Raw genomic sequence first — 12,378 nt, 5'->3', positions numbered from 1 at the left:
TTCTTTAGAGTAAATTGAGAAAGGCATATCCTTAGTAATCAGCTGAAGTGAAAAAAAATTCTTTCATCATTTTTGGAAAATAGACTTTATTTTCTAGCACAGCTTTAGGTTCACAGAAAAATTAAACAGAAGGTACAAAACTTCCCACATATCCTCTACCCTCACACATACATAGCCTTCCCTATTACCAACATTCCCCACCAGAGTGGTACTTTTGTTACAGTTGACAAACTTACATTGATCCATTATAACCACCCAAAGTCCATAGTTTCATTAGGGTTAACTCTTGGTGTTGTACGTTCTATGGGTTTGGACAAATATATAACGACATGTATCTGCCACTATGTTATCATACTGAGTAGTTTCACTGCTCTAACCATTTCTGTATTCTGCCTATTCTTTCTTCTTTTTCATTATAGTAAACAATTTCCTAGAAGCCCCATAAAGATATGTATTAAATTAATGTTTTAAAAAGTCTCTAGAATATTAACTATATATAAAGGAATGTTTTGCCATTTCCAATTATTTCAGTTGATTAGAACAAATATACAGAAGTGTATACTTACAAGTTTTATGTATCTGTGGCTTTAAACTGGAAACATTTACAAAGGCGGACATCATTGTTGATTTGTAGTATACAATATAAAATTATAGACCAGAAAGATAATTTAATTGTAACCCATAGTCTATAGTTTCCCTGAAGAAATAGACCCAGACTATGCAAAGGGGCTATTTACAGTGAGGGAAAGGTTTCAAGAGACCATGCGTACCCATTAGGCTCTGGTGGGGCTGACCTCACCCATATGCATCTGAAATTCATTTCATAGGTAGAAAGTTAATTATACTTTATTATGAGGTCATGGCTTCTCTGAAAATCTGGTAACAGTTACAGACCTTCCCCCATGCAAAATGTACATAATGCACACACACACATAGTGTATATAATTTCAGGAGTTTTGTGTTCTCCCTTTGAAGGTCAGCTACGAAGCCCAGAATTTTTGTATCAGAGTAAGTCCCTTTATATAGTAAACAAAGGAATTAATATTTCCTTTAGAATATGTATTGAAATGAACATGTAAAATGATACCTAAGAGAATACATAAATTTATGTATTAATTTAACTTGGGAAGTCACTTCTGAAAGAATTTAAATAATTTTATTCATGACAGAATGTCCTATATTAAAATGTTAGAAAAGGAGGAAAAAATCTTTATTTATTAGATAGCTGGGATGTTTACCTTTACTTTCACTGGGTCAAGGGCAAACAGAAGGAGGTGAAGCCAACCAAGTACTCCTGCTCTCCTACAGAGTTTTAGCCTGTGAGAGTAAAAGACCTGCAGAACGTTGATAAGAACATGCAGAGATTTGTGAGTTGGGACTTGAGAATAGTTTGGTGAAGTGTCTGCAATCCATGTGGAAGCTATTGAGAGAGAAGCAAAAGGGAAGGAGAATTTGTAAGATGTTTACTATACATAGACGAGGGACTAAATGTAACTTTTATATAACAACTTTACATAAATTTGTTTTAGTAAAGCTAAAAATGCAAGTGTTCTACAAGTTAGTATATTCACTCCTATAGAATTCATGTACATATACACAAAAATGGTCATAGCAGCACTGTCAGCAGTAGTAAAATATTGGAAATACCATAGATATCTATTGATGTGATGTCTTAGTGCTTTGTGTTAGTATAACAGAATATCACAGACCAGGTAATTTACAAATAATAGAACTTTATTTGTCTCACAATTCTGAAGGCTGCCAAGTCCAAGATAAAGGATCTGCATCTGGTAAGGACTTTCTCTACATTGTAAGATGGCAGAAGACATTGCATGGTGACACAGCATGTGAGAGAGAGAGAGAGGGAGGGAGGGGCCCAAACTCATTCTTTTATCAGGAACCACTCCCATGATAACTAACCCATTCACATGATAACAGCATTAATCCATTCATGAGGGCATCTGTTCATCACCTCTGAAAGATTCTACTTCTCAACACTGTTGCATTGGGGATTAAGTTTCTAGTACATAAACTTTGGAGGACACATTCAAACCATAGCCTATGAGAACAAATAATTGTAAAATGTTCATAAAAAGGAACACACATACATATTTTAACACATCTACAACATATGCCATTAAGTCTATTTAAGCATGTAGTAAAAGAAGAAAGAACTGTATGGGAATAATCAACACCAAAATCATGAAAAGTGTTATTGTTGGGAAGGAGAGAAGGGTATCCCATTTGAGGTAGGTACTCAGTGACATAACCTCTATTAGCACTTTTTTCTTGAGATGGGTAATGGGTATATTTGTGTTTGTTGCATTATTCTTTGTTCTGATATATATGTCTTAATTATTTTATAAGAAATATTTAAAACATTAAAATTAAAGGCAAACTAGCAGTCAAAAGATTGAATGAGTATTAAAATATATTTAAAAAAGAAAATAATTCATTGATGAAACTTTTATCAACACAGTGGGCTACATTAACATAGATGAGGTCTTCATAATATAACTCATAAAAATGTTGGATAAAAGATACACTTGAAAAATTTGTGAATGTATAATCAGGCTCAAAATAAAGAGAAATCTGTGTGCCAGATTTTGATTTGAAAAATCAAAACTAAAGCAATGAGCAAAGAGTGAAACCAGACTGAAGCTTCTGCTGGGATTCTAATGCTTTCTTAGAGGAGGTGACATGGCCTCAGTCCTGAGAAGATATAGAAAATGGAAGTGACACTGCTGGATAAATGTTGGATCTTGGATGTACTGCCCTATTTGTTAAAAGGGGACCAGACAAACTCTGAGCTTGACTGGGAAAAAAGAGTGGAAATGTTTTTATTTGTCCCATGCTTTCAGTAGAAAAGAAGTCATGTATTAGAAATTATAACCTCAAGCTTGTACCACACTTGGATATGAGGTATACATTTGTAGTACTTCATGACTCGGGAACTCACAGAAGAGAACATAACAGAAAAACAAACTAGAATCTTTGAAATCTATTGGGTTCCAGGAGAAACAAGTATAAAACTATTCTGTAAGACATTTTCATAACCAAAGAGTTCAACAATATAATAATTTCTTCTGGATGTTATCTCACAATAAAAAATACAAATGACACACAAAATAAATTAGCTGAGCATCAGCAAATGCAGCAAACAAGATAATTAGGACCTTAAGAATTGCAGATAATTGAATAATCTAAAAAGAATTAAAATAAGATTTTAAAATACTTAGAGTTAAAAAAGGAATAGGAACTATTGAGAAAAAGGACACTATGAAAAGAGAAGGGATTGATTTTTTTTTTCTTTTTTTGGTGACAGGGTCTAGCTCTGCTGCCCAGGCTGGAGTGCAGTGACGCCATCTTGTCTCACTGCAATTTCTGCCTCCCAGGCCCAAGTGATCCTCCCACCTCAGCCTGCCAAGTAGCTGGGACTACAGGCGTGCGCTACCACACTTTTTATAGACATGGAATTTTGCCATGTTGCCCAGGCTGGTTTCCAACACCTGAGCTCAGGCAATCTGCCTGCTTCAGCCTCTCAAAGTGCTGGGATTATAGGCGCGAGCCACCACGCCCAGCCTGATCTTTTTTTAAAAAAAATTCATAGTCTTGCTCTGTTGCCCAGGACTGGAGTGCTGTGTGCAATCTCGGCTCACTGCAACCTCTGCCTCCCGGGTTCAAGCAATTCTCCTGCCTCAGCCTCCCGAATAGCTGTGATTACGGGCGCACATTGCCACGCCTGGCTAAGTTTTGCATTTTTAGTAGAGCCAGAGTTTCACCGTGTTTGCCAGGATGGTCTTGATCCCCTGACCTCGTAATCTGCCCGCTTCAGCCTCCTCAAATGCTGGGATTACAGGTGTGAGCCACTGCGCCGGGCCCAGCCTGATTTTTATTTTTTTTTTAAGAACCAAGTTAAAGACCTAGAAGTAAAAATATAATCTTAGCAATGAAAACCTCGAAATATAGATTGAACAGCAGATTAGACATAGGTAAAGAGATAATAATTATCTTGAGAGAAAAAGTAAAGAGATTATTCAAGTACACTATGAAAAACTAAAGAGAAAAATGGTAAGAGAAATGGAGAATACAATTAAAAAGTACAATATATATTGAATAGTGAGAATTTCCCTGAACTGATGAAGAACAGGAATTCTCAGACCGAAGAAACCTAAGATGTCACCAAGATAAACAGAACAAATTCACCTAAATATATCTTGATAAAACTATAAAATACAAAGAGAAAATTAACCAGAGAGATAACACAAGTTATTTATAAAGGGATGAAAACTTGACAGACAACAGGCTTCTCATCAGCACCAAAAAATGTTAGAAGAAAGTAAAACGGTGTTTTCAAAGTTCTAAGAAAAAATTTTCTGTCGGTCTAACATTCTATACTTAACTGACCACTATTCAAGATAGATACATAAATAAAGATACTTTCAAAGATAGAGTATGTATTTCAAAAGAAATTAAGCCCCAAAAGAAGGAGTGTATAAAAAAAAAAGGTCAGCAAATAAAGTAAAAAGTCTAAGGCCCTTCAACTAGCAATGAATAGCAAAGAATAACTGGGACTAAAATAGCAGATTACAATGATGTGGAGGTGAAGTAGTGTTGCAGTATTCCAGAGTCTTTATACTATTTGGAAGGAAGACAGAGATTTTGATTAACTTTGGACTTTGTTAACAACAACAACAAAAATGCACAAACATCAAATGTGTTCCTACCAAGTCAGTAAAGTAAAAATAAAATGAAGAGCACTCACTAGAAGGAAGCAAAGGAGAATGAAAGCAGCAAAGAAAACACATAATTAACAGGAAAAAGATGATAAAAGTGGGTTCAAAATATATGTTATGCAACAAATGTAAAACATATCTTTACAGCAATGAGATCATTGTTTAGTTTTAAATTTTAGCTATATTCTCCTACAAGAGACATATCTGAGGCAAAGTAAAACATAGAAATCGAAAGTAAACATGTGGAAAAACATGTGTCAAATTCTCATGAAAAGAAAGACAATAATGTTAATATCACACTAAGTAGAGTTTAAGACAAAAAGCTTCAATAGGGTAAAGAGGGCTATTTTTAGTGATAAAATGAATATTTTCACAAGAACTTATAAGATACCTAAGCCTGTATGCATCTAAGAATTCCTCTCCACATTGGTGTATTTTTACAGATTTAATGAAGATAAGGTTTAATTACTTTTTATTTGCTTACTGTAATTGCTTAATAAAATGTTACATCATGGCTGCTTTTCATTGGACTCCTTGGTTTATCTGTACATTTAAAAAGCTCTCATCTATTAGCCTGGGAAACATGGCAAAACTCTGTTTCTACAAATAATACAAAAATTAGCCAGGCATGAGAGCATGTGCCTGTAATCCCAGCAACTCAGGAGGCTGAGGTGGGAGGATCGTTTGAGCTCTGGTGGTGGAGGCTGCAGTGAGCCAAGATTGTGTCACTGCACTCCAGACTGGGTGACAGAGACTCTGTCTCAATAAATAAATAAATAAGTAATTAAAAAGCTATCATCTAAAATTTTGGACTTAAGGCTGCCCTTTGGATTAATTATCTAGTCCCAAATCAAGAATAACATTTTTACTATGTCTATTTTAATTGCCTTTCACGTTCAAATCTTTAATCCATTTAAATGGATTATTTTATGCACTGTGAGGTAGAGATAATTTTTTAAATTTTAAAATGAATACCCAGTCATCCCAGTACCATATACTGAATGGTTTATTCTTTTCCCCGTCGTTTGCAACACTACCTCTGTCAGTCACGCTGTTTTCAAATATGCTGTACATCTGTTGCTGAGCTCTCTTCCTTGTTCCATTGCCAATTTGCCAATGGCTCTTTGGCTTCATAGTAAATTTCGATAGAATAATTCTTCTTTTACCACCTCCCTCTCTCCCAATTCTCCTCTCTTTAGAATGTCTTGGCAATCCCTTGGCTTTCGCCTTTCCATAGAAATTTTAATGTTTGTCAAATTCCTAGAAAAACCCTTAAGAAAATTTGATTGGAAGGCATAGAATCTATACATTAATTTGGAAAGAGTTGGAACTTTTAAGATTTGAGTTTTCCTATCCACTAAGGTATCATCTTTATTTATTTAGATGTTCTTTAATGGCTTGCAATAACAATTTATCATTTTCTCCCCCAAAATTTTAAACATATTTTATAGGATTAATTTCTAGATATTTAATGTTTTGTTGCTAGACAAAGTAGCATTTTCTCAGAGGCAGGCTTTCTAACTTTTTGGGTTTTGCTGGTGTACAGAAGTACAATTGATTTCATATCCAGTCACTTCGTTATACTTTTATTAATTCAAATAATTTCTTTAAAAATATTTATATCTTAATATCATCTGTGAATAACAATTTATTTTCTTCATTTCCAATCCTTATTTGTTTTTATTTATTTTCTTTCCTTATTGTGTTAAAAGAAGAAAATATAGATGGGCCAGGATGGGGTATCCCAACGTGCAAGAACCCAAGCATCATGTTGAATAGAAGTGTTTATAGTAGTTATCTTTTTTCTCAATACTGATTTTTAAGTGGAAAACTTATAAAATTTCTCCATTAAGAATGCTATTGAGTAGTTTTTGGTAGGTACACTTTTTCAGATGAGGAAGCATATTTTTTACATGAATTTTCTACTATCTGGTTGTTTTCTAGCAGAAGGAGATTTTAGATTTATCTAGTTAGTGAGAAAGCTTGAACATTCATTTTTTACCCAAACTCCACACTCACCTAGTTCTGAAGAAATGGGTATCATTCATGAAAGGGAAGAGGAGGTTGGTGACTTAACTGCTCTTACAATTATAAGTTTCTGGCCATCCCCACTGCTGGGTACTGGATCCCCTAGATACTTAGTGGCTCTTGTGGTAGTCAGTAATTGCTATTTGGGATTTTTATTTTTTTCAAAAAGTAGCATGCCAGGGACTGGAGAAGTAGACTTACAGTGGACGGTAGAAACACCAATAAATGATACAGTTGTGGAAACTGCTGATGATTGAGAAATACAGCCAGTTAAATGAGGTTCTAACCTGCCTCGCCTATGGCAAAGAACTTTGCTGTTCTAGAGAGAGCATAGGTTAGTTAGGCAGTTACTGGGATTCATATATCAAATTAATTACCAAACTTGGAGAAATAGTCCATCTAAGTGTTCAGCCTGAAAAAGCGCGTTTACTGTATCATCCACCAGGGGGCAATAGTGTGGTGCTTGGCGCCCAGAAGCTCTTAATTGCCAATGCTGACAGTGATTTGGGATCCAGGCAACAGAGCCACCTTGGAGCACAGCAAGTGAGGCTGGTATTCTTCCTCTTCTATTAAAGTGGGGCTCCCAAGTAGGTGTCTCAACACTGACCAGGCTGACAGTGGGGCAGGCTGTGTCACACGGGGATCTTAAGTTTCTCCACCACTCATTAGGCATTTTTCAAACTCTTCTTTGGTTGGGACAACTTCAGTAATCACTCTTGAGCTGCACAGAACTTTAGAGGTGGGAAACAGTCCCAAGTTTGTCTTAACTGTGGTGAAGACTGACATGACTTAAAGAAAACATGGAGTCACTTTCTAGACAGGATTTGTAAGGGGCCAGAATTAGATCCTTATATTTGCTCACGGGGAAGTCCCTTTTCTCCCAGCTTCCAAGTTTGTGATGGGTTAGTCATACCCAAGAAGAGACCTGCTCACTAAGTAGAAGGGAAAACAGGAGAGGAGCATGAACAGATGTAGCAAATTTCCCTCCCTGAAAAGAACAGACAGATGTAACTGAAACACAGAGTATTTTTTTTTTATTTATTTTAAGATGGAGTCTTGCTCTGTCGCCCAGGCTGGAGTGCAGTGGCACAACCTGGGCTCACTGCAACCTCCGCCTCCTGGGTTCAAGTGATTCTCCTGCCTCAGCCTCCCTAGTAGCTAGGATTACAGGTGTATGCCACCATGCCCAGCTAATTTTTTGTATTTTTAGTAGAGGCAGGGTTTCACCATTTTGGCCAGGGTGGTCTTGAACTCCTGACCTCAAATGATCCACCTGCCTTGGCCTCCCAAAGTACTGGGATTATAGGTGTGAACCACTGTGCTCGTCCTGAAACACAAAGTATTTAATTCCCTGGATGTTAGAGTTTTAGGCTGGGAGTAAGGGTTGATTCTCTGTTAACCCCCCTACCACATATGATACAGGACAGGAAGATATAGATGGGAAAAAAAGGAGTGTCCTCATGTATAGCAACAGAAGTGCCATGAGTATCTCACTACACACCCACTGGGGTGTAGTGGATATGAGATCAAAGGGTGTGTTCACGTCCTTGTTACAATAACCCTAAGATGTAAATGAATGCATTTAACCTACTCTTAAACAGGTCGATGACTTCAGCCTTTCAGCATTAATTTTGTGTTCCACTGCTTACTCATCTCTCTTGGTTGCTTCCCATCTCCCTTCTCCAATTCCTCAGTAACAGCTGAAACTTGGTGCTTGTGGAAAGATAAAAAGCTCTAGGTTGGTTGAATAAATAAGAAAATAAACTTTCATCACAGTTAGAATAGTTAAGATTTTTGACAAGCCTGGCTATATTATATCTGGGGCTCAGAGTAACATGAAAATGTGGGCTTCTTGTTCAAAAGCAGGAAAGAGTTCTATTGAAAATACTAATATATAAAGCTTTTTCTTTTGAAGTAATTTTATTAATTCTGATACCCAATTGGGATAATCATCATTTTAAGTAAAGAAAAACTTTAAGTTATTAGCATAAATTTAACTATTCATCTTAATACAATGCAGTGCCAGTTTTACTAAGCATATTCAACTCATTTGCAGAATTACCAGTATTTTGTAGTTTGTGTATGCATATGTGTTTAATTCCTGCCTGAACAATTGAAATACACAAAAAATTGTTCTATTCACTTCTTGTTATGTATTCTGCCAACACTCTATCTTTTGATTTATTGATGAATAAGAAAAATTTCAAAGAAAAAGAAACTTTAGGTTATCCTATCTTTCCCTTTAAGAAATATTTTTAGTGTAAATTTTAGTTAATACAGGGAAGTAATATGAATAAGAAAGAAAATGATAGCATTCTTTGGATATTTGCATTTTTTGGATTACTTTAGTTATTTGGATTACTTTCTTTGAAGCAAGTTCTGGTTTAAATTAATAGCATGGACTCTCAGAGTTCCCACTTACTAGTCTTATGTGTGTTCATATAGAATAAGCATGAATTCTGGTAAACTCAGAATGGATGCGAGTTCAGTAATAGTGTATTATTGTCGTGTTAATTATATTCCTGATTATGAAGAAATATATACCATATTTTCATATGCTTATTGGCCATTCAAGTATTATTTTCTCTGAATTGCGTGTTTATACCATTTACCAGCCTCTCCCTTTTTCTTCTTTGCCTGATGCTGAGGTTTGGGCTTCCAATGATCCTATCACCCAAGCAGAAAACACAGCACCTGGTAAGTAGTTTTTCAACCTTTCCCCCACTCCCTCACTTCTTTGCCCCTTTTGGAACCCCCATCGTTTATTGTTTCCATCTTTGTGTCCATGAGTACCCAATAGAACAACCTCAAATTAACAACTTAACCTTGCCCCTAAGGGAACTAGAAAAACAAGAGCAAGCTAAATTCAAAGCTGGCAGAAGAAGTAACTAAAAATCGAAGCAGAACAAAATGAAATTGAGAACTCCCCCCAAAAATTCAAAGGATCAACAAATTGAAAGTTGTTTTTTTGAGAAGATAAACCAGATTGATAGATCACTAGCTAGATTAATAAAAAAGAGGGATGATTCAAATAAGCACAATCAGAAATGACAAAGGTGACATCACACCAATCCCACAGAAATACAAAAGATCCTCAGAGAGTATTGTGAACACCTCTATGCATACACACTAGAAAATCTAGAGGAAATGGATAAATACCCGAAAATACACTGGAAATCAACAATCTCCCAAGATTGAGTCAGGAAGAAACAAAAATCCTAAATAGACCAATAATGAGTAATGAAATTGAATCAGTGATTTAAAGAACCACCAACTACAAAAACCCTGGACAAGATGGATTCATAGCCAAACTTTGCTAGCTGTACAAAAAGAGTTAGTACCGATCCTACTTAAACTATTCCAAAAAATCAAGAATGAGACTCCTCTTTAATTCATTCAACAAAACCAGTATCATCCTAATACCAAAATCTTGCGAAGATGCAACAACAACAAAAAGAACATTTCAGGACAATATCCCTGACAAACACAGATGCAAAAATCCGTAACAAAGTGCTAGTAAACTGAATCCAGCTCTCGCACATGAGAAATTAATTCACCATGATCAAGTGAGTTTTAATCCTGGGATGCAAGGAGAGTTCAACATATGCAAATCAATACATATGATAAACCACATAAACAGAATAAAAACCAAAAACCGTATGATCATTTCAATAGATGCAGAAAAAGCATTTAGTAAAATCCAACATCGTCTCAGGATAAAAACCCTTAAACTGAACATTGATGAAACATATCTCAAAATAGTAAAAGTCATCTATAACAAACCCATAGCCAACATTATACTGAACAAGTAAAATCTGGAAGTATTCCACCTAAGAACAAGACAAAGATGTCCACTCTCACTTCTATTGAATAGTACTGGAAATACGAGCCAGAGCAATCAGGCAAGAGAAAGAAATGAAAGGCATTCAAATAGTAAAATAGGAAGTCAAATTATCTCTTTGCTGATGATATAATTCCACACCTAGAAAATGTGAAAGATTTCACCAAAAGACTCCTAGACCTGATAAATGACTTCAGTAAAGTCTTAGACCACAAAAATCAACATACAAAAATCAGTAGCATTTCTGTACATCAATGACATTCAAGCCAAGAGCCAAATAAAAATTGCAATTCCAATTTACAAAAAATAAAATACCTGGGAATACATCTAACTGAGGAGGTGAAAGATTTCTATAAGGAGAACTACAAAATACTGCTGAAAGAAATCATAGACAACACAAACAAAGGGAAAAACATCCTATGCTCATGGATTAGAAGAATCAATATTTTTTAATGTCCGTACTACCCAAAGCAATTTATGAATTTGGTGCTATCTTCATTATATTTCCAAAGTTATTTTTAGAAAAAAACTATTCTAATATTCATATGGAACCCCAAAAGAGCCCAAATAGCCAAAGCAATCCTAAACAAACACAACAAAGCTGGAAGCATCACTCTACCTGACTTCAAACCATACTACAAGGTTACAGTAACCAAAACGGCCTGGCACTGGCACAAAAATAGACACATAGAACAATGGAACAGAATAGAGATCACTGAAATAAAGCTGCCTACCTACAACCAACTGATCTTTCACAAAGTTGACAAAAACAAACAATGGGGAAAGGACATTCTATTCAGTGAATTATGCTGGAAAAACCAGCTAACTATAAGTAGAAGAATGAAACTGAACCCCTATCTATCACTGTATAAAAAAAATTAACCCAAACTGGATTAAACATTTAAATATAAAACCTAAAACTGTAAAAATTCTAGAACAAAGTAGGAAATACTCTTCTAGACGCTGGCCTAGGCAAATAATTTTTGACTAAGTCCTCAAAAGCCAATGCAACAAAAACAAAAATTGGCAATTGGGATCTAATTAAACTTAAGAGTTACTGCACGGCAAATGGAATTATCAATAGCATAGACAGACAATCTACAGAATCGGAAAAAATATTTACAAACTATGCACCCAACAAAGTCTAATATCCAAGGCTGGGCATGGTGACTCACATCAGTGATTCCCAGAACTCTGGGAGGCTGAGGTAGGCAGATCACCTGAGGTCAGGAATTTGAGATCAGACTAGTCAACATGGTGAAACCCTGTCTCTACTCAAAATACAAAAAAATTAGCCAGGTGTGCTGGCACGTGTCTGTAATTCCAGCTACTTGGGAGGCTGAGGCAGGTGTGTCGCTTGAATCCTGGAGGTGGAGGTTGCAGTGAGCTGAGATTGTGCCACTGCACTTCAGCCTAGGCAACAGAGTGAGACTCAGTTTCCCCCCAAAAATGTCTAATATCCAGAATCTATAAGGAACTGAAACAAATCAACAAGAAACAAACAAATAACTCCATTAAAAAGTGGGCAAAAGACACAATCAGATACTACTCAAAAGGAGACATATAAGTGGCCAAGAAACATGATAAAAATGGCACACCATCACTAATCATGAGAGATGCAAATCAAAGCCACAATGAAATACTATCTCATACCAGTCAGAATGGCTCATATTAAAAAGGAAAAAAGGAAAAAAACAGGTGTTGGCAAAGTTGCAGAGAAAAGGGAACACTTATATACCATTGGTAGGAATGTAAATTAGTTCAGCCCCTTTG

This window comes from Aotus nancymaae, unplaced genomic scaffold (genome assembly GCF_030222135.1).
Source record: "Aotus nancymaae isolate 86718 unplaced genomic scaffold, 86718_ANA_hifiasm-v0.15.2.pri h1tg000008l, whole genome shotgun sequence".
Classification (NCBI taxonomy): domain Eukaryota; kingdom Metazoa; phylum Chordata; class Mammalia; order Primates; family Aotidae; genus Aotus; species Aotus nancymaae.
This window is presented reverse-complemented; position numbering follows the sequence as displayed.